This window comes from Notolepis coatsorum (assembly GCF_963971535.1).
Source record: "Notolepis coatsorum genome assembly, chromosome: 3".
NCBI classification, from domain to species: Eukaryota; Metazoa; Chordata; class Actinopteri; order Aulopiformes; family Paralepididae; genus Notolepis; species Notolepis coatsorum.
Window position 1 is genome coordinate 137,460,463 of NC_140167.1, and position 24,581 is coordinate 137,485,043.

General features: G+C 42.3%; 2 long non-coding RNA genes across 2 annotated transcripts; both read right to left on the reverse strand.

Moving 5' to 3' along the window:
* Nucleotides 1-190: 190 nt before the first annotated feature.
* LOC311224552 lies at nt 191-13,910 on the reverse strand. Its single transcript, XR_014619455.1, has 4 exons — nt 13,826-13,910; nt 13,318-13,391; nt 12,448-12,573; nt 191-262 (listed from the first exon to the last, which is right to left on the reverse strand). It is a non-coding gene; the product is annotated as an uncharacterized lncRNA (long non-coding RNA).
* Nucleotides 13,911-14,164: 254 nt separating this feature from the next.
* LOC311224644 lies at nt 14,165-15,385 on the reverse strand. Its single transcript, XR_014619461.1, has 3 exons — nt 15,301-15,385; nt 14,385-14,414; nt 14,165-14,213 (listed from the first exon to the last, which is right to left on the reverse strand). It is a non-coding gene; the product is annotated as an uncharacterized lncRNA (long non-coding RNA).
* Nucleotides 15,386-24,581: the final 9,196 nt, after the last annotated feature.

Sequence of the window (24,581 nt, forward strand, 5' to 3'; positions counted from 1 at the left end):
GTCAGGTCTACAGTTTTTTAGCTTTACCATTTCAGTTTTATATTGTTTTCCACAATATTCTCCCGACCCCTGGGGGCTCCATAATATATGTGAACATTATACTGTTTAATTCAGAATCCCAACTATACAGTGTATTACTAAGTAAAAATCAAAACATACCACACCACAAAAGGTCAATGAATCAGTGGCACAAGTGAAGAGCAGATAAGGAACAATCCTCCAGATTGGCAGTAATCAGCTGGATCCTTGGTGCATGGTGCATCTGGGAAAATGAAAAAAAAGGACACTATGATTCACTGGAAAGTCCGGGACTGTACATTAGGAGGGGGTGGGTGGTAGGAAAAAAGATATATACGGTGGGGAGGAGACTGTCTACAGATACACCTGTGTGATGTTGCTACGGAGTTAAGCTAATAAACGTATACTATACTCACAACCACAGCAGGGGACACAACTATTTTGTTACCCTGCCATGTGGCGGACAGACCTCGCAAATGTCACTCGCCCAATAGCCTCCAGCTGCAACCACTCGAGTCCCTGAGTGATGACTGCTTGGCGCCGCCTCGGTAGAAAAAATTCCCTTTTCATGATATTTGGCGCCTCTGATTGGCTCAATTTTGTTTCAATCTGTATGCATCTACAAATCATATTATACCAGGTAGTCAATTCCGTTAGACTGCGAATCAAATTGACGGATCTCCCCAATCAAATTGACGGAAATCCGTCTTGAGACGGAACACTTTAATGCCTGCATTCAACATCGATTATCTATTGTTCAGGATGTAGGAACGTTATACTTTTTCATTCATACAAAAATACAAAAATACCTTCTAGAATATAAGTATGTTTTATCATTTCCTGTAGTAATTCCTAGAACGTGAGTTATAGACCTAAATGCATCGATTGCCATTTATTCCCTAGACACGCTATATTAAAAAATTCAACTGTATATGATCGTATACGTTATGCGTCATCATGCACGGAGGAAAGGGGGGGGGGGCGGCGTTTATAATTACGTGATCGTCAGTAAATGCTTTATGTAGTATGGGTGATATATTGATCAGATGGTTTGCAGTGAAATGAATAAATTGGGCTGAAAATAACCAGGGTTTAGCCCAGTCAGATTTAAGGCTTTAAGACTTTTTAATGCCAATCAGAATTAAATTTAATACCAATTTCACGATAACAAAATGGCAAAAATCATGGGTACTCTCAGTACTCATTCAAGGGTACTACGACTATGCCTGCACCTCATGGTACCAAAGCACCTCAAAGGCACTAAAAACAAGATTACAAACATCACAAAACAAACTGGTCAGACTACTGCTTAACCTCACTCCTAAAACCCACTTTACCCCTGCCCACATTCAAAACCGCTCTTAAAGAGCACCTACGGGAGACTGCAATTCGAAACTGGCCACCGTAAATGTCCACCCCCCCCCCTCCTCCTAATGTACAGTCTCATCCCCATCATATATATATAATATTTTCTGTTAGGATCTCTGGGTAACAGTACTGTATATTATTTGCATATCGTATATGTCACAAATGTAACAGTACTACAGTATATACCTGTATGTCATGTATGTCCCTATGCCATAAATGTCATGATGTCATGTATGTTTTTACTGTATTTATTTCTGTATATGTTCGGACAGAGATACGGGATGGTTTGAAAGCTCGGCGTTGCTAATAAATATTTTTAATATTTTTTTATAAACTGCTCAAAGCGGCATTATTTCCGCCGTTGGGTGATCACAGCGCCTGCGCACCATCCCGTATCTCTGTCCGAAACCCTCGTGCAACTGTGAGCACATTTGTAATGTCTCTGTGATACTTGTATAACGAACGGTTCGGCCAGAACCAGCCCTTCAGGGTAAATCTAGGTTGGTTTCCCATTGAGGAGCAAGTGACTGTGGATTCACTCGGTGCAGCACAGTCACGAAAGGGGCTAGTATGGACCCTGATGTAAACAAGACAAACGTCTTTCTCTGGTCTGCATCACCTTAACAATTGTGTGTATTGAGCCGTACTGTATTGTACCCATTCTGCAATCTGTTAAATAAAGTTTTCATTCATTCATTCAGCCAGCCGCCGCGCTCACTGGGGCTATTGATAGCGTCAATTAATTGTTGTTGTTGTTGGTACTGCCGCTGCGGATGTGAACGGGGCCGGAGGGGCTTTGGGAGGATGGGAAAGTTATTATTATTATTATTATAATAGTAATTGGCTATCATACGTGCCTAGCTAGCGTTAGCTAAAAGAGCCCTCGCAGTGAAGTTATTATTATTATAGCTATCATACTGCAATATAAACTGAGTTTTATAGTGAAAAGAGCAGCTTTATTTTGGTCAAGATTGAAGGCTCTATATTGCAGGAAATTGCACATACAGGTGTTCATTAAATGTAAAAAAAATTAAATAAAGAAAAAAGAATAAAAAAGAATCTTGCACCCCCACTTTCAACTATAACTAGGCGGCCATGGGTGTATATATGAAAAAATTCAATATTGATCTCAATAACGCTGTACAGCGAGATCCAATAGGGTCCAGCTGCAGACTCGGAGCCTCGGTCCAGATTGGAACTTCCGCCCTGCCACAGGACTATTACTCCTGTGACAGGGCAATGCGCTGATTGGCGGAAAGTACGGAAGTATCTCGAAGTACGTCTGACGTATCTCGAATTACGTCTGACGTTTCTCTACGTTAGCGAACATTAAACGTTGTATTCATAAAATAATATAAATTCAGCAACATGGGGAGGGCCGGGGGGAGGGGAGGTACAGGTAGTAGAAGACATAGAGGTACAGGTCACATAATTATAGTACAGTGGAGAAGTAAAAATAGAATAAAAAGGCAGTGGAAACAATATACAATATTATTAACTCTAATAATAACACGCCTCGCAGGCTCATTATAATACGAGAGCCGTGGGTCTGCATTGTATAGAGCGGATCCCCCGGCCGTATTCAAGCGCTGGAGCGCTTTGCCATGGATAAAACTGTATTAATATAGTAGTAATAATAGTAGTTGGCTAGTTGCGCGCTTCTGGCCACCTCCCGCAGTGCGCGCATACACACATACTGTCTGTAGCCTATACAGTACGTGCAAAATTAGTTGTCAAGAGCCAATCGCACAGGTTGCCTCATCTCATCTGGCTCTGCAAATAGATCTAGAGTCTGAATATCATATATAGCCTGCTGATGATCTCTCTCAAATCCATTCTGAGAACGGAATGCAGTGCCTGCGACGCGGGTCTTGATTGATTGATTGATTGATTGATTGAAAATTGTATTAACAGATCATGCTGGACCTACAAAAGGCCTTTGACACTGTCAATCACTCCATTCTTGATTGAACATTTTATTAACAGATTGCAGAATGGGTACAGTACAGTACAGCTCAATACACACAATTGTTAAGGGGATGCAGACCAGAGAAAGACTTTCGCCTTGGGGCGGGGGGGTCGGGTAGGAGGGGTGGGTGGGTGGGGGACACTGTACAACTGTACAAGCAAAACTGTACATTGGAATATTGACAAAACCATACTTGGTCATTTACTGTACATTGGAGGGGGTTGGGTTACAACACAGGAGCAGAGTATAAACAACAGTACAGGAATGAGAAACAGTACTGTACTGTTTTGTAGGTCCAGCATGATCTGTTAATACAATTTTCAATCAATCAATCAATCAATCAATCAATCAATCAATCAAGACCCTCGTCGCGGGCACTGCATTCCGTTCTCAGAATGGATTTGAGACGAGAAAGAGAGAGAGAGAGAGAGAGATATCATCAGCAGGCTATATATGATATTCAGACTCTAGATCTATTTGCAGAGCCAGATGAGATGAGGCAACCTGTGCGATTGGCTCTTGACAACTAATTTTGCACGTACTGTATAGGCTACAGACAGTATGTGTGTATGCGCGCACTGCGGGAGGTGGCCAGAAGCGCGCAACTAGCCAACTACTATTATTACTACTATATTAATACAGTTTGATCCATCGCAAAGCGCTCCAGCGCTTGAATACGGCCGGGGGATCCGCTCTATACAATGCAGACCCACGGCTCTCGTATTATAATGAGCCCGCGAGGCGTGTTATTATTAGAGTTAATAATATTGTATATTGTTTCCACTGCCTTTTTATTCTATTTTTACTTCTCCACTGTACTATAATTATGTGACCTGTACCTCTATGTCTTCTACTACCTGTACCTCCCCTGCCCCCGGCCCTCCCCATGCTGCTGAATTTATATTATTTTATGAATACAACGTTTAATGTTCGCTAACATAGAGAAACGTCAGACGTAATTCGAGATACGTCAGACGTACTTCGAGATACTTCCGTACTTTCCGCCAATCAGCGCATTGCCCTGTCACAGGAGTAATAGTCCTGTGGCAGGGCGGAAGTTCCAATCTGGACCGAGGCTCCGAGCGGAAGTTCCAATCTGGACCGAGGCTCTGAGTCTGCAGCTCGACCCTACTCGTGAGATCTGGCGGTCAAAGCATGGCGGGCAATAACCCTTTACAGCGTGGATGTGTTAATAATGATTTGAAGATGTTTACACTTTTTTTTACAACCCTACTGTTCTCCCAAGAATTAAATAAAGGAGTGGCGAGATGCAGTGCTAGAGTAGTCGCACGCTCCCTGTGCTCCCGATGCCAATCTTATTATAGCAACTTAATGCTTGCCTAAAGAATTGACGAATGCCACTTTTACACTGAAACCACCCTGTCTGCTTAGACATTTCGTTTATGGTCGGATTTAATTTAAATGTCATTTATTAAATGAGTAAAGGACTACGGAGCCAAGGCCCTCCCGACACGCTTGTAGACATACAGCCAAGACGACGCATACGTCACACGCCGCCAACAGTCATGACAGACTCAGCGGAATTAAATCTAGGTGACCTAATGAAGGCTATTAAAGACGGGACTGATGTCTCTAACAAAATCGCCAAACAAGTGGATCAAATCCAATCTGCATTGACAGCCATGGATGGAAAGCTGACAGGTTTGACAACAAGAGTCGATACTATGGAACAGCGCGTCAGCGACGTGGAGGACCACACCCAACAAGCTGACAGCCGACTCCTCAAATTAGAAAAATAAATATCATACCTGACGGAGAGGAATATCGACCTGGAAAATCGCAGCAGAAGGTTTAACCTTAAAATCCACGGCCTTCCCGAGGGGAGAGAAGGTCCCGACCCAACCGCATTTTTCGAGACGTTCTTCTCGAACCTGTTCGGCCCTGACGCGCTCCCGAGGCGCATCGAGCTACAAACAGCGCACCGGGCCCCGAACACACGTCCACCTGCAGGCCGCCCGCCTCGTAATGTTTGGGTTCGCTTTCTCCGTCTCCAAGAGAAGAATAAAATTCAACAACTGGCTAGGGAAAAGCGGTCCCTCACATTTGAAGGTGCCAAAATCCAAATCTTTCAGGACATCCCACCGGCCATTCAAAAGATGAGAAAGGAGATGTTTCTCGAGGCCAAAATAGCCCTACAAGACAATGGCATTGTCTATAGAATGCGTTGGCCCACATCATTACAGATCGACTTCAAAGGGAAGCAGGTGATGTGTCATTCAAAAGAGGACGCTGATGTGTTTCTCAAGCAGAACAATCTTCATCAGAAAACTAATAAAAGCGGCCCAGCAACTGTTGAACACTAAGATGACAACCAACGGATCAAGATAAGTGACTGTTCTATGAACATTTGAACTTCTATCTCTTTACTTAATTTTTTTTTCCACCCATAGACATTTGCCCATAGCCATATTTATATCTAATTAATGATCTACGGTGTTGAATTAGAGCAGTCAATTGGTTATGTATCTCTGAACATTTGAACTGTCTTTTCTATTTACTTCATTATTATTTCACCAATGCTATGCCTACTATTATTGGAGGATAATCGATCACTAAAGAACTGCATAGGAGCCTACTGAATATTTATATTAATATATTTAATTAATGATCTACTGTGTTGAATTAGTGCAGTCAATTTGGTTATGCTGTACAGTAGCTTGTTGATTAACACAGTGCAGCTGTATTGGTTTAGTTTCGCTCGTCAAGCCTCTTGCCATACTTTAATATAGCAGGTTTTGTTTAGTGTTATTATTGTCATTATTATTATTTCCATTATCATGATCATCTTCACTACTGTCCTTTTTTTTCTTCTTTTATTATTATTATTGCAGCTTGTTATTCGCTTTTTTTCGAGACACTTAATCAAAGTATGCAAACTCTTTCAAGTGAGTCACGCAACATACTTTAATGTAACGTGTTTTGCTTAGTGTTATTATTATTGTCATTATTATTATCACGACCATCTTCACTACTGTATATTATTATTATTATTATTATTATTATTGCAGCTTGTTCGCTTTTTTTTTTTTTTTCGTTAGCTCTCCAAGAACATGAATTTTTGACAATTAGTGTGGTACTATAGGCTTGTTTGCATGCACATGGCTATATGAATGTGTGTGAGTACACATACATTCCTGGACAGGCATGTGTGTGTCAGGGGCGGATTTAGGATTGTAGGAGATCCGGGGCTTAGCCCAGATGGGCCCCCCTTTTTTTTTTTTTTTTTTTTTTTTTTAATTTTTATTTATATATTTTTTTTTTTTTGTAATTTTTTTTTTTTTTTTGGGTAGGCAAGGGGTGGTTCGGAGGGGGTCCGGCACAATCCCCTCCACGACAGATTTTTTTTGAATTTAATGAACCTGTACGTGCAATTTCCTGCAATATAGAGCCTTCAATCTTGACCAATAAAGCTGCTCTTTTCACTATAAAACTCAGTTAACCATAACGTAGTTATGGTTAGATTTATATATTGGGGGGGGATATATCATATTTTTCATATAATCAAAAAGTGGTGGAGCAAGATCATACCTTTGCTCCCCCAAGTTCAATAGTGGGAGAGCAGAGATGCTCCGAATGCTCTTATGGCCAGACGTCTATGATTCACTGATACAAAGTAAAATAGTGCAGTGCAATAAAATAGTTAGTCAAATAGAATAAAATAATGCAATAGTGCATTGCAATAAAATAGTTATCATCGTATTTTTTCGGGAGGCCGGTAAGGAGTGCATTACAGTAGTCGAGTTGGCTTGAGATAAAGGCATGGATCTGGTTTTCAGCGTCCTTTTGATTTATAAATGGCCGTACTTTAGCTATGTTTCTAAGGTGGAAGAATTAAGTTTTTGTCAACTTGTTGATTGTGATTTAAAGCTTAGGTCTGAGTCTACCATAACACCAAGACTTAACTCACTCAAATACAGTTAGCAGCTGGATAGACCACAGATGGAAATTAGCTTCTGCTAAATCTGGTGCAAACATATTTTCATGTAACAATGATGAATTGTATAAAAAAAATAAAAAATAAAAAAATCATTTTTTTTTATTTTTTTTTTATTTTTTTTTATTTTTTTTTAAATAGATTCGGGGCTTTTCAGAATACATCCGGGGCTTGAGCCCAGGTAGCCACCCCCTAGCTCCGCCCCTGGTGTGTGTGTGTGTGTGTATGTGCGAACACACAGTACGTATGCATTTATTATTATTTCTCCTAAAAAGCCTACTTACTGCACAGATAGGTGCAGCACATATACGCATGCATTTAATATGATCTCGCTTAAAGCCCATTCACTGCGTTGGTATGAATACTACATTTACTATTTCATCTAAAGCTTCTTTTTTTTTTCTCATTATGCATGGGCAGCAGGTGCACGCACACACTTATTATTTTCACTCAAAGCCCATTTCAGGTGTGTAAGTGCAGCATTAACGCAGGCACACGTGCAATACGTATATGCACTTTATTGCAGTTATTAGTTCATATAAAGTCCATCTGCTAAATGTGAGACATTTACTTGTGGCCATATCTGATGCCATAGCTTCAGTTTATAGGTTTAGTTCAAAAAGTTGTAAAAATCTCTCTGCTGGACAGAGACCACGAAACTCGGGAGAGGGCAGGAGCTCCGGGCACCACACCACACGCGTATCTCAGCGGGAGATGCTTCGGCGTGAGGGGGGATGGGGGAGGGGGGAGGAGGGAGGGGGGAGGAGGGAAGGGGGAGTAATGTTGTCTGTATCAGTTCTTTTTTATTTTTGTGTACTTGGCTTGGTCGCCCTATTGCAGTTTTATTTTATTGTTTTCAGTGTTTCTCATTTGCGGTGTACCCAGCACATCTATTCATTATCTTGCCGGTATTATGACCCAACCTAGATCAGCACAGCGGTCGGGAGGTGTACTTAGGTTTTGCAGCTGGAATTGCAGAGGCCTAAATCAACCGATCAAATGTAGTAAGGTGATACATCATCTTCAACATCTTGGCGCTAACATTGCTTTCCTTCAAGAGACCCACTTAAAGGGAACGGATCATATCAAATTAAAGAGGAGATGGGTGGGTCAGGTTTATCATTCGTCATTTCAAGGGAAATCCAGAGGGGTAGCCATTCTAATCCATAAATCTGTCAACTTTGTTTACTCCGATATTATCTCGGATCCTGGCGGGAGATTTGTGATAGTTATAGGACGGCTGTATGATGTACCAGTAATTCTGGCTAATGTATACGGCCCCAATTGGGACAATGAGAACTTTTTTCAAACACTGTTTGCCAGGATACCTGATATGTCAACACATTATCTGATTCAGGGTGGAGACCACAATGTCTGGATTAATCCTAGATTAGATCGCTCATCACCCAGGAATAGTGTACCTTCAAGATCTGCCAAAATCATTCATGCCTTTATGAATGAATTCAAGGTCTCTGACCCCTGGCGATTTTTAAACCCACAAGGAAGACAATATTCTTTCTTTTCACATGTTCATCAAACTTATTCTCGTATTGACTTTTTTCTGATTGATAATCGACTCATCCCATCACTACACTCCTGCTCTTATGAAGCGATCGTATTGTCGGATCATGCTCCAGTGCTTCTGGAGTTGTGCTTCCAGGAATATAACAACTCGCCACCTCCCTGGCGCCTAAATTGCCGTTTATTGTCAAATGAGAATTTCGTTAATTTCATACACAACCAAATCGATTTTTTTATATCGACCAATAAGACCCCTGAGATTTCAGCATCTTTACTATGGGAGACATTGAAGGCATATCTGAGGGGTGAGATAATCTCATATAGCGCCTATGAAAGGAAGGATAGAAAAAGACAGATGAGTGACTTGACTAAGCAGATTAGTCAATTAGATAACATACATGCTACTCAACCATCCCCGGATGTCTATAAAGAACGTCTCTCCCTCCAAGCTAAATTTGATGTCCTCTCCTCTGCTTACGTGGAGGATCTAATGATTAAATCCAGACAGACGTACTATGAGCATGGAGACAAGTCTAATAAATTATTGGCCCATAAGTTACGACAGGCCTCTGCCTCACATCAGATCCCTCAAATCCAGACAACCAATGGTTTAACTACGGATCCCAAGCTAATTAATGAAGAATTTAAAAACTTTTATTCCTCCTTATATACATCTGAACAAACCTCTGACCCTTCTGCCTATGATAATTTTTTTAATTCATTGGATATACCACAGATAAACCCGGAGGCTGCCACAGGGCTGGAGGGACCAGTCACGATAGATGAGCTCAGAGAGGCCGCCTACTCTATGCAAACAGGGAAGTGTCCGGGGCTAGATGGTTACCCTATAGAGTTCTACAGGAAATTCTTTGATAAACTGGCACCCATTTTAATTGACATGTATGCAGATTCATTTAGGTCACTTAAGTTACCCCCATCCCTTACTCAAGCCTCGATTTCTCTGTTGCTAAAAAAAGATAAAGACCCCCTATCCTGTGGAAGTTATCGTCCTGTCAGTCAGTTGACGGTAGATTTAAAGCTTCTATCAAAGCTCTTAGCTATGCGCTTAGAACCTGTCCTTCCCACTATCATATCTCCAGACCAAACAGGTTTTATCCAGAATAGATATTCATTTTCCAACATTAGACGTCTCTTTAATGTCATATATAGCCCTTCCTCCACAACTAGCCCGGAGGCTGTCATCTCACTAGATGCGGCCAAAGCTTTTGACCGTGTGGAGTGGGGATATCTTTTCGACACATTGAAAAAGTTTGGACTGGGGGATAACTTTGTAGCTTGGGTGAAATTACTTTACACCTCTCCCACTGCCTCAGTAAGGACTAACAACACACGTTCAGCACAGTTCCATCTACACCGCTCCACGAGACAGGGTTGCAATTTGAGCCCACTCCTGTTCGATGTTGCCATTGAACCGTTGGCCATCGCACTTCGATCAGACCTTCGTATAAAAGGTATAATCAGAGGGGGTGTTGAACAGAGGACCTCCCTATATGCAGATGACCTGCTTCTATACGTGTCTGACATCTCCACATCTATTCCAGCTGCACTTGACATATTCACCCGATTTGGCCGTATTTCAGGGTATAAACTAAATTTAGACAAAAGTGAACTTCTTCCATTGAATGCAGAAGCTCGAAGTTATCCACTGCATAACTTCCCATTGAAAATTTCCCCCCATGGCTTCAAATATCTCGGTATCCAAATTAGGGATACATTTGGGGACCTATTCAAATTTAATTTTGGCTCTCTACTGACTCGATTTCAGGAAGATTTTGAACGTTGGTCATTATTACCTCTCTCTCTTGCTGCACGTATCAATTGCGTTAAGATGAACTCTCTCCCAAGGTTTTCTTATCTTGTCCAGTGCCTGCCTATCTTTCTTCCCCACTCATTCTTTCAAAAAATTGACAGCCTAGTGTCCAAATTTATTTGGAATAACAAAGTTCCCAGAATTAGTAAAGCTCTATTACAAAGGAGTAGATCTCTGGGTGGCATGGCTCTACCTAACTTCAGAGCCTACTATTGGGCAGCCAATCTCAGAATCATACAGCAATGGCTACAGTCAGACAAACCTCTGGTGTGCCCTATGTGGGTTGACATCGAAGCCTCATCTGTCAAACCTGCTTCACTAACCGGTCTTATACATGCCCCCATTAGTTCTCCATTGGCCCCCTACTTCAAAAATATAATCGTTAAAACTACATTCAGAATTTGGAATCAATTCAGACGCCACTTTGGGTTTAAAACTCTATCCCACTTGGCCCCGATAGCAGCTAACCCTTTATTTCACCCCTCATTGATGGATGGAGCATTCTCCTTATGGGCCTCACTCGGTATTAAAACACTAGGTGACCTATATATAGATAATGTTTTTGCCTCCTTTCAGCAATTATCAGAGAAATATTCAATCCATAGCCGACATTTCTTTCGGTATCTACAGATTCGTAGCTATGTCTGTAGCATTAACCCTATATTTCCCAACCTTCCAGAGGTAACACCCATCGACTCCTTTTTAACCCCGATGTCTTCCATCAAGGGCATGATATCGACTATGTACAATCTCATTCTCTCCTTATGTCCAACCACAATACACAATATTAAAAGTAAATGGGAGGAGGATTTAGAGGAGGAGATCTCGGATGACATTTGGGTTGACATTCTACGTCTTGTTCATTCTTCTTCTATTTGTGCAAGACACGGGCTGATACAATGCAAAATTGTTCATCGAGTACACCTGACGAAAGTCAGATTAGCCAAAATGTATGAAGATATCGATCCTATATGTGATAGATGTCATTCGGCCCCAGCCACATATACTCACATGTTTTGGACATGCCCCTCCTTGCACAGGTATTGGACAAATATTTTTGAAACCATCTCGGGAAGTATTGAGACAAATCTTGAACCAAATGTATTGACAGCGCTTTTTGGATACTCCCCACCTACGGCTGATTCTGTTTAAATGGAAGTCCGCTGCTCCCCCCACTCACCTTCACTGGATTAGAGACATACTATACTTTATCAAACTTGAAAAGATAAGATGCACTCTGAGAGGTTCTTCATCTATGTTCAAGAAAACGTGGGGTTCATTCCTTGTACTTGTGGATGATGTACAGTTCCATACTATTCCAGAATAACAATTTGTATGCTGCTTGTTGGTATTCATCTGTGTGAACGTTAATTCAACGTGAGTTATTTGATATACCGGATATACATTGGAGAAGCATATTTGGGTACCTAAACATGTGCTATATATTTGATATACTATGTATATACGTTTGAGACGACTGTCGAGCGACCAAGTCAGTGTTTGTTTGTATTAATATTTACTTTTGAACTCTGTTTTATTTTTTCTTGTTTTTTATTTTTTTATTTTATTTTCTTCTGTTTAATGTTGTTATCTGTTCTATGTGGACAATGACAATACAACAATGTATATATACAGACATATACTTATAATGTCTATGTCCTCAAAAAAGTATAATAAACAAAAAAGTGAAAAAAAAAATAAAGGTTTGATGATGATGACATGTCCTAGAAGAGAGATATAGATAGAGTGGGTGTGTTTGTGTTTGTACATGGAAGTTATACTCACATCAGCTTAAGGGAGATGCCATCCATGTCAATTCAGCATAGGATGATTCAGATGGCCTTGTGGTCAGCAGGGTCCCCCTCTGGCTGCTGGCCTCTGGTAGAGGTGTAGATCACCAGTGTCATCCCTCTGAGAACACAATTAGACTTTAGACAGTGGCTTGCGAGCACGATGAGCCTCATTTCTTTATTTTGTGATTGCTCTATCTATCTGATCTTATTACAAAATACTTGCCTCCTAGATCACTAAATGCGGGGCTCCTATCCTATTGAACATATTTTACTTTGTGTGTTTATTTTAACAATAATTTGTGATGCCATCACACAAACTGGCATTTAAAGGGTAAAATTTCAAAAAGTCCTGCACCAGAATGCAGGAAATTAAGTTTTTGTAACAAAATAATTGTGTGTGTGTGTGTGTGCGTGTGTGTGTGTGTGTGTGTGTGTGAGAGAGAGAGAGAGAGAGAGAATGATGGACAATTGCTTGCTGTGTGAGAGAGAGAGAGAGAGAGAGAGAGAGAGATAGAGATTAAGTACATTTGCTGAAATACAGTTGTTCTTAATTTTCTCACTTGCTATGTGAGAATGTTAGTTATTATGTTCTCAATGCCCTTGCATTGTATGAGTTGTGTGGACGCGTTTGCTAGTTCTAGTGCTATCCCTTTGTACATTGTGGCTGTGTCTGACAAAAGTTAACAATAAATAATGGTATTAGGAATACATTTGCCTCCTGCGTGAACTGTGCATAGCTGAATAGACTGTATTTTAACACCGGTCATATGGTGGTACATGGAGAGCCAGCTACATTCTCAGGTGGTACTTGGTGTAAAAAGTTTGAGAACCACTGATCTATCATGTATAAAATTCAACTCACAATTCTACATGGGCTTCAGGTGGTGGTCTGCGTCTTCAGGTGGTGACATACTTCCCGCAACTGGCGAAGAATCTCTGAAATATTGGATTGTTTGACAGTGACACACAACAGAATATTATTTTATGCCTGAATTTCCCCAAAATGGCTAATTGGACAGCACTTCTCCACCATCAGTGGCTATACGTGTCAGATAGGTGCAGATAGGAGAATCTGTCTGAATGACAAAGAAATCGCTTAACTCTCCCTCCCTCGGCCGCTATTGGCGCGTGTAGTGGTCATTCCTATATGGCTATGACTATGAGCCCAGATGCAACGAGTAATTGTCTACTCAAAATCAACTAAGTGTCATGATTACGTCATTACAACCTGGGACTTGGATGGGAGAGCAGGAAAGATCCAATGTCTTCAGTCAAAAATCCGCCAATCAATGCAAAGGTAAACATACGTCTTTAGAGACGTTTTATATAAGAATAAACACCAGTGAACTTGTGTATAAAATTCAACTCACGCTACAGGCAGTCTCTGCCTGCGTGCAACTGCTGGTCTCTGGTGGTAATTCAGGAATGGCTTCAAGTTCCTCTGGCGAAGAATCTCTGAAATATTGAATACGACAATAAAAATGTTATGCCAGTGAGAGAGGGAGACGGAGATAGAGGGAGAGACAGACATAGCACTGCTGTGTCATCAAATGACAAAGGCTTTGGCAATGTAGGTGTTGTGTGAAGTGGAGGGGGTCGAGGTGAGAGAGACAGAAAGACAGAGATGAAAACACAGATAAAGGTGTGAAGTTTGAAGTGGGGTGAGAGAGACAGACAATATTGAATTGAAAGATAATACTTACTGACCTGAATCAATGGCAGTGTGGTAATAGGGGCTGGAGTTATACATTGGCATTCCTAGAGAAAGAGCAACATAATTAACAAAATAAGGAAAAAATAAGCACCATCAAAGTAGTTATCAATGAGCACCATATAACCTACAGTAGCAAGTGTACCTAGCTCCATATACCTAGCGCATGTCTGGTGGTAGAAACAAAACATGATTTGAGAATGTGTTAGTTAACTCACCTTGATAGCGGCGATGATTGCCAGCGAATTCTAAAAAGAAGACGATCAAAATATTCAAAAAACCTTGTATGCAATTTATCAAGACTGTGTATATTATATATATATATATGTTTAGAGTAGCAGGAGCTAGAAGTTCAAATATGTCAGTCTTTCAAAGCCCCATTTTTTATATATAACAAAAGGCAGAATGAACATCACTGCCGCCCTGCTGGATTAAATTCTGAATTGCAGGTAGGCCTGAATAAGTATTTACTGTGCAAAATAACCAAAACCAGATAAATAATATCTGTTTTTTTATGAAGCACAGATCATGTTAATTAAGTATTCTGAGTCTGAGCAGACAGAAAACCATCTTACCCTCAGCAAGGGATTACTTTGTGCTGAAGACCCACGATGCAACACAACAACTGCAAGCTAAAATGCCTCACATACAAAATGAAATAAAATAGAGCCATGGCTGTGTCCCAAGTTTAACACAATTGAACTATAATAAAGTATTTGTTAACACTAGTTACAACAATGCTTATGTAACTATTAAAAACGTACATTTTAATCACGAAACAAAATGGCAGAATAACGTTAGCTAGCATGCTAGCTAGCTAACGTTAGTAGCTATAATAATATGCATCACTATTTGCTCAAACAAGCTCCAAACTATTTGCCACGGCACAGAGATAACATTTAGTCAAACGATAACAGCCCGGTGATGGTATCTGAACGGAATCATACTATTCCCATAAGAACTCACTTACCAGTTAAGTACCATCTAGCATGTTAGCTAATAATGCTAACAAGCTTCGTTCTAGCCTACTAGTTGCCACCACGGTAATAATTCACAAAGTAGCATGTAGTCAAACGATGACAGCAAGATTATGGTATGTGAATGGCATAATACATAATATTGTCAATGACTTACCAAGGAGTTTGGCTCAGACTATTTGTCAAGCAGTCAGTGAAGACACCATCCATCGCGCCAAAGTGTTTGAATACCTCAAGTCCCGTGAGATCTTCTAGGTCTCGCGAGTTGCTTAGGACTATACCCTCTCGAAGGGGAGGGGAGGGGGAGGAGGGGAGGGGGAATCTACTAAATTGATTCAACGACAGTTTTTCAAATGTTGAAATGGTATCTGTAATTAAATATTGAATCAACATAGCTTTTTCAACCTCAACCAAAAATAACCAATCTGACTGTACATTGGAGGTGGTTGGGTGGGTGGGGGGGTTGGGTAGGAGGGGTGGGTGGGGGACACTGTACAACTGTACATGAATATTACAGTGACAGTCCAGTTGAGTTAATGGATGGAGGGGGGGGGGGGGGGGGGGCGTTGACTTGCAACGGATGGACTATAGTGCAGCAATGCAAGTTCAATTCACAGTTATTACTACAGACCGGTGGCACTCACCTCTGTGGTCATGAAATGTTTCGAGAGGCTGGTCAAGGACCACATTTGTGCCTCCCTCCCCAGTGATATGGACCCTATGTAATTTGCATACAGGACAAACAGGTCCACTGACGACGCGGTCTCCCAGGTACTGCACAGCACCCTCTCTCACCTTGACCGTCAGAAGGGGGGCTATGTGAGACTGTTCATACAGCTCAGCGTTCAACACCATAGTCCCCATCACCAGACTGGTGGACAAGCTGATCGAGCTGGGTCTGAGCTCCGCCCTGAGCGCCTGGGTACTGGACTTTCTGAGTGAAAGACCCCAGGCGGTCAGGGTGGGGGGTCAGACCTCCAACACCATCACCCAATTCAATTTCATCAATTTCATCTCTGTGCGTCAGAGTTAATTTTTTTACAGAGCGCTAGCTGCTCCCTACTTCCAGTCCTTGTGCTAAACTATAGGCTATAGTTGCTTGCTTCCAGCCCTTGTGCTAAGCTATAGCTAGCTGCTCCCTACTGCTTCCAGCCCTTGTGCTAAGCTATATAGCTAGCTGCTCCCTACTGCTTCCAGCCCTTGTGCTAAGCTATAGGCTAGCTGGTCCCTATACTGCTTACAGCCCTTGTGCTAAGCTATAGCTAGCTGCTCCCTACTGCTTCCAGCCCTTGTGCTAAGCTATAGGCTAGCTGGTCCCTTTACTGCTTCCAGCCCTTGTGCTAAGCTATAGCTAGCTGGTCCCTATACTGCTTCCAGCCCTTGTGCTAAGCTATAGCTAGCTGCTCCCTACTGCTTCCAGCCCTTGTGCTAAGCTATATGCTAGCTGGTCCCTATACTGCTTCCAGCCCTTGTGCTAAGCTATAGCTAGCTGCTCCCTACTGCTTCCAGCCCTTGTGCTAAGCAGGCTAGCTGGTCCCTATACTGCTTCCAGCCCTTGTGCTAAGCTATAGCTAGCTGGTCCCTATACTGCTTCCAGCCCTTGTGCTAAGCTATAGCTAGCTGCTCCCTACTGCTTCCAGCCCTTGTGCTAAGCTATAGGCTAGCTGGTCCCTATACTGCTTCCAGCCCTTGTGCTAAGCTATAGCTAGCTGCTCCCTACTGCTTCCAGCCCTTATGCTAAGCTATATGCTAGCTGGTCCCTATACTGCTTCCAGCCCTTGTGCTAAGCTATAGCTAGCTGCTCCCTACTGCTTCCAGCCCTTGTGCTAAGCAGGCTAGCTGGTCCCTATACTGCTTCCAGCCCTTGTGCTAAGCTATATAGCTAGCTGCTCCCTACTGCTTCCAGCCCTTGTGCTAAGCTATATATCTAGCTGCTCCCTGACACATGCCTCCTCTATTTGAACGACCACATCAAACAAGAGGTGGACGCGGGCAAATACTGCGGCATGGTCATGCTGGACCTACAAAAGGCCTTCGATACTGTCAATCACTCCATTCTGATTGACAAGCTAAAAGCAATTGATTTTGATAGCTTATCAGTGAGCTGGATGCAATCCTACCTGGAGGGGAGAGAACAGATGGTAGAGGTAAACGGTATACTCTATCCCCCCCCCTCACAGTGAGCTGTGGTGTTCCACAAGGAAGCATACTAGGACCGCTACTCTTCCTAATTTATGCAAATGACATGTCGTCAGCCTGTGACTGCAACTTGTTCCTGTTTGCGGACGACTCAGCCATGCTGGTCTCTGACAAGAACAAGTTGCAGGTTGAAAAAACCCTCAGCTCGGAACTATATAGGCAAAATCTGCATATGGCTCGCTGATAACAAACTATCATTACACATGGGCAAAACAGAGTCCATTCTCTTCGGTTCAAATAACAAACTCAGCAAGACCGACTGCTTCTCAGTTGCAGTGCATGGGTGACAATATTGTCACAAGGAAAGACGAAATTACCTACCTGGGTTCCATCCTAGAGGCAAATCTTTCCTGTGACAAAATGGCATCCAATGTAATAAAAAAAGTCAACCAACGAACTAGATTCTTGTACCGGATCTCCTCTCAAGAAACAAGAATACCCTGAAGACTCTGGCAGGAGCCCTCATTCAATATACTACGACTATGCGTGCACCTCATGGTACCAAAGCACCTCATAGGCGCTTAAATCTAAATTACAAACATCACAAAACAAACTGGTCAGACTACTACTTGACCTTAACCCCAGAACCCACCTCACCCCTGCCCACTTTGACAACCTAGGATGGCTTAGAGTAGACGACAGAGTACAGCAACTTGCAATGGGCCTGGTCTACAAGATACACTATACGACTAAGGTACCCATGTACATGTCAAAATACTTCCCAAAGGTCAGTGAATACCACAACCACTAGAGGAAGCTCAACAAATCATGTTAAACCCAGATTCGGCTCAAACAATGAACTAAACACGTTTCGCAATTATGCCACATCAATGTGGAACGCCCTACCCAAAGCTGTAAAGGAATGTGAATCACTACCCACTTTCAAAAACACCCTCAAAGAACACCTATACGGGATACTGCAATTCGAAACATGGCCCCTACAAATTTACATTTACATTTACATTTAGTCATTTAGCTGACGCTTTTATCCAAAGCGACTTACATGTTCTGTACGACAAGCCATCAGGAAGGGCACAAGCTGAGCAACAATGTTCATCAAAGTGTTGAGTGCTGGTTAGTTTATTAGGACAAGTGCATGACAGTACGGTTAGTTAGGGTTAGATTTTTTTTTTTTAATTCAGATAATGGTTGAAGAAGTGCGTCTTTAGTCGACGGCGAAAGATTGGACGTGTTTCGGCTGTCCTAACTGGGGTGGGTATAGTTCATTCCACCATTGTGGGGCAAGGACTGAGAATAGGCGACTTCTCTTTGATGACCCTCCCGGAGCTTGGATAGGAGTAGGTCTGAGGCGGCCAGAAGATGCAGAGCGTAGGGGTCTTGAGGGTGTGTAGTTAGAAACCATTGACCGGAGGTAGGCGGGAGCGGTTCCCTTTGCCGCACGGTATGCTAGGTCGAGGGCCTTGAAGCGGATTCGTGCAGCAATGGGGAGCCAGTGCAGGTCCCTAAGAAGTGGGGTGACATGGGCCGACTTCGGTAGGTTTGAGATCAGGCGGGCCGCTGCGTTCTGAATGAGTTGAAACATTTCCTAACCCAGTTGTCCCCCCCCCCCCCCCTGCCCAATCACATTATAATTACATTGTCATTTAGCTACCGGCAAAAGACACAGATACCTATGCAAGCTGTTCTGCGCATGGGAGGTTCTTATATAAATCGTCATTACACAAAAAAAAAAACTTTTTCCGCCCTGAAAGACAGGAACAGCAGCAAGACCCGACCCAGTAAGACATTTATATTAAGTCATTGTTTTCAAATAGTCATTATATAATAGAAATCTGCGACTGTCGTCTTGTCTTAAAATGTACATTTCCACGTATTTTACCGTAACAATATGCTAGCGTACATGTTTGTTCGTGCAAAGCAGCTAAAGCAATGAATGTGTTCATGCACACATGTAAGAATTAAGAATGGGAAATTCAGAAATAAAAAGTATACACTTGGTAGAATCAATATGAACAAAACTTTGCATTATATTCGAAAATCATTTAAGGTGTATTCGTGCACACGTGTCCTGCATGTCTTTGGAAAGACCAGATTACTTATTTGCCATGAAAGAGTTCTCTGCAGTATATGACAGCAGTCATAGAGTGTATATTTTCAGCAATACGTTTGTTTAGGTTAAGGTTAAAACTTAGGAGATTTTATCTTTTTTTAAATGTGATAATATTTCCACAGAGGTTGTTACAGCAGGATCTCACTGCCACCTATAGTATAGCGGCGACTATGTACATGTATGTACCACGTGGATGGTTTGCAGGTTATTGTTACGAGACCGCCGCCATCTTATGACCGCCGCCATCTTATGAGTGAAAACAAACGAATTTCTACCATCAAATGGCATTTCACTATTTCGAAAGCCTTTCTAGGCGAGATATGCGTCAAATAAGCTTGCCCTGATTGACTTGTCCAAATTGGTTCAGTTATCTGCAATATTGGCTGAGATATATTAAACAGATTTGTTTGCGGTTTTTTGATAATCATGTCCTTAATTTGCATATAAATGATACATGGGACACTCTGACAACTTTCAAATCTAGAAACACTGGTTAGAAGTATATTTCCGGGGGGTGCATGATACCCCCCTCTATCCTAAAGATGATTAAAGCCCAACCTCCAGGTTAAACCCTACTGATCAATTATGGGTAGTTTACATCATTGGTATATAATTTCATTATTTATTTTTTTCCATTTGACACCGGAAATGCCACTCTGAAAGAGTTAAAAAGGTCCACGCACGAATAACATGCACGTGCGAATCAAAAAAGCTTATCAAACGCCGACGTCACTACAGCCAGGTGCATATTAATGAGCCGAATCTAAAAGCTAGCACGGCCGTGACGTCACTTCAGGAAATGCCTTGCCCGTCCGGGTCATAGTACTAGTTCAATGGTGGCCCACTAGGTGCATCACAGTTAGCCTATATAGTATATAGCTCCGCCGTCCCTGCTGCCTACAGTCAGGACCACTACACTGACGTTAGCCTATGGTTCTCTCCTCTTTGTGTGCCCCCGTCCTCGCGGGTGTCCTGCGGAGGAGCTTGTGGACGCGACAACAGCGGCGGCCGTTGTTAGCTCATAGCTATCGTGAACCACTAGCCTTTACGGGCTAGAGCACCCTACAGCATAGACATCTATATTCTATTATAGATATCTATGCCCTACAGGCTGCCACCATTGTCGCCGTTGTCGCGTCCATGGCCCCCCGGCAGGGTACCCGTGGGGACGGGGTGTACAGAGAGGAGAGAACCATTTTGGGTCGGCCGTTCATGCCGGCCAGCGAGCCGGATGTCGGGATATTTTGTTAGCACAATAGCTACCAAGCTAAGCTATGTTAGCTACTAACGTTATAAACACAATATGTGTACAACGACACAATGATTTACATTATTACAAATATGGTAACGTGGTTGTGGCTTTAGAGATGGGTGGCTATAATCACGGAGCAATAGTGTTAGGTGAAACAGATACATTTTCATTCGGCTAGTAGTAGCAAGCATATATCAGTGCCATGCCACTAGCTGTGTGTGACTCTCAGCGCCCCCTGGTGCCCTGCACCTGTTGTGACGATCATTTCGATTACATATGAACCATTGATTAAAATATGCACGTGCGGTGATTGTGTTGGGCAGACAAAATGTTTGATAAAAACGCTAAAACTGGGTAAATTTCAATACTTTTTTTCCCCATTCTTCATGAAAGTCACTGTTGGCCTAGTCCACATTGTTTATTGAACAAAAATACAACAGAAGGTTTTGTAGATACAGTACTGAATTCTGCCATCCGGACGCATGCAATTTGAAATATGATTATAGAATATAAAATATCAGGCCTAAAATGGTTATGCGGTTAAAATGCGATTAATTAGATTAATTTTTTTAATTGCCTGACGGCACTAGAAATAACCTTTTTTGAAGTTTATTTGTGCTTCACTTCCACTTATTTTGTCTCAACAGTTTGGATTGCAGTTCCGCTTCATCAGTTGCAACATTTAGCCTATCTGCAGATTTAGGACAGGTTATATACACATGCACACACACAGAACTTCCTGGAATTGTTAGATGTAACATGAGATTTGAGGGAATACTTAACTTCTGAAAAATGCCTGGTCATACATGTAAATGTAAGTCCTGTGGCCTGTCATTCAAATCGCTTAAACGTTATGTTGACCATCAGTTACTTCATAGACATGAAGCAAACAAGCAATTCCCTTGTGGTGTGGCTGACTGCAAACATCAGTTTCTGAAGTATACTACTTTGAAAAAACATATGTACCGTGACCACAGGACCATCTCTGCTTCACAAAGAAATTATATAGGATGTTCATTCAAATGCGAGGCCGCAAGTTGTCAGGAGCAATATACTAATCTCAGGGATGTCATTGCACATCTGAAATTGCATATATTGAAAAAAGAGACAGTAAAATGTCCATTTGCAAATTGTGACAAAACCTATAAAGTAAAATCATCATTCACTAGCCATATCGCACGGTTGCATATTAAGCAAACAGAGTTGTTTGTAACCCCTGGCCCTACACAATCGCAGTCTACTCAGGATTCCGCTGAGGTGCAAAGGGATTTAGATGAAAGTCATGTAGCAAGTTCATCTGACGACATGCCAGATGACACTGAAATGAGAGCCCTGTATCAAAAAAATCGATGCCTTTTTTACATGCGTCTGCAGGCTAAATGCCTCATTCCATCATCAACAATACAGATTATTGTTGAAGAAATTGACAGTTTGAATGATGCGTGTCATCGGTACACTAAGAAGGAATTCAAAAAGTTAATGGAAGCTAAAACAAACTTGTCTGAGACTGATATTGACAGTGTTTTGAGTATTTTGGGAGAAGCAGATTTGCATTCGCTGTGCAGCTCTCACCTTTCCACTGGGCACAGAAGAAAGATGTTCTTCCAAAAGAACTTTTCATATGTGCACCCACAGGCTATTTATCTTGGCACAGACGAGAATAGAAGGGAGTGCTATGCACAATATATCCCACTTCAGGATACTTTATGATCCATGTTAAAAGACCCAGTTGTGTGGCAACAGTGTGTGAAGCCACAAAATAATGCTGCTTCTACTAATGTGTTCACTGATATTTGCGATGGATCTGTTTTCAAGTCCAACGACTTATTCATGGAGCCAGGTATAAGCTTAAAGCTTATCTTGTACCAGGATGCATTTGAGGTAGTGAACCCTCTTGGATCATCAAAGAAGAAGCACAAAATTGTAGGAGTTTACTTTACACTTGCCAACTTCGAGGCCATCTATCGTTCTAGTGTTGACAACTTGCAGCTTTTGTTTCTGTGTCCTGAGAGGTACTTTAAGTACTTTGCACATGAAAAGTTGTTTGCACGGATGCTGTCAGATATTAGAGAACTTGAGAGGCATGGACTGGTCACTTCATCTGGCCAGGTGGTGCGGGCAACAGTCGTATGTATTCTGGGGGACAATTTAGGCTCTCACTCGATCGGTGGCTTTACTGAGAATTTCAGTACTGCAAGTCACTGCTGCAGGTATTGCTTAGTCCCTACAAATAAAATGGACAACCCGACAGACCGGTTTCCGGTAAGAACAGTTGAGACCTACAAGGAAGCACTGCGACAACTACAGGACTCTGAGGCAACACATGTAAAGGGACTCAAGTTTGACTCTGTTTTCAACTCTCTTAAGTATTTCCATGTATGCCAGCCAGGGCTCCCACCATGCATAGGCCATGACTTGTTTGAAGGCGTAGTAGCCTATGACCTTACCCTTTACTTGAGGTATTTTGTAAAGGTGAAGAAATGGTTCACATACACACAGCTGAACCGACGAATCGCACAGTTCAAATATGTGGGTTCTGATGCTGGTTCTGCTCCTTGTGAAGTAAGTATAAGTGGTATGAAGATTGGTGGTCAGGCGGCTGAGAATTGGTGTCTTTTGAGACTTCTACCAGTGATTAGAAAAGATGGCGCCGCTATGACCGGCTGCCTGTCTGTGCGCTCCGTCGAGACTGTGCATACTTTTGTTAATATTTATAGTTTTAAGAGTTTTGTCTGTACCAACAGTAGGTGCATTTAATGTGTATGACCGTCAGTCACTTATAGACATTGGATTACGGGAAACTTACCGACTGGATTACTCTCTGGATCAGCTCTCTGAACCGCAACAATGGCCCGTTGAGATCTTGAGGACATCAGGACCGGATCTCGCCCCCAGGGACAAAGGACCCAGACGGCGAGGAAAGAGAGCTGGAGTCCGTAACAGGCTGAGAACCAGGCGGCACAGGACACCACTACCCAGTATATTGCTAGCCAATGTACAATCAATAGACAATAAACTAGACGACATCCGAGCAAGGATTCAATTCCAGAGAGACGTTAGGGACTGTAACGTTCTCTGCTTCATCGAGACGTGGCTGGCGCCAGAAGTCCCAGACCACGCCATCCAACCGGCCGATCATTTCTTCATTCACCGCAAGGATAGAACAGCAGAATCCGGTAAACAACGTGGAGGAGGTATTGCCTTCATGTTGAACAAAAATTGGAGTGACCCAACTAACGTGAAGGAATTATCCAACCACTGCTCCCCAGAACTGGAATATATAACCATCAAGTGTCGTCCTTTCTTCCTCCCGAGGGAGTTAACGGCGATCGTCCTGGTCGGAGTGTATATTCCACCGCAAGCCAGCAACAAGGTTGCGCTCTCCAGACTACACGACGAGGTAAATAGAATCCAAGAGGCGAATGTTAACGCCGCCATTTTAGTTCTGGGAGATTTCAATAGCGCCAATCTGAGAAAGGTATTGCCCGACTTCTATCAGCATGTGACTTGCAACACCAGAGGCGGTAACATCCTAGATCACTGTTACACGCAATTTAAAGGTGGCTACAAGGCTCATTCTGATAGTGGCTTCGGTAAGTCAGATCACGCATAAATTTTTCTTTCACCAAAGTACAGACAGAGAATTAAAAGTACTCCCGTAGTCTCGCGAGAGGTGCAGAAATGGGATGTGACGTCAGAGGATACGATCCGGTCAGTGTTTCACAACACAGACTGGAATGTGTTCCGCGACACAGATAACATTAATGCCTACACGGAGACAGTGCTGGACTGTGTTTGTACTAGGGTGAAAGAAACAATCCCCACTACCAAAATGAAAGTTTACCCAAATCAAAAACCCTGGGTAGACAAATCCGTCCGTGAAGCTCTGAGAGAGCGCACCAAAGCATACAACGAC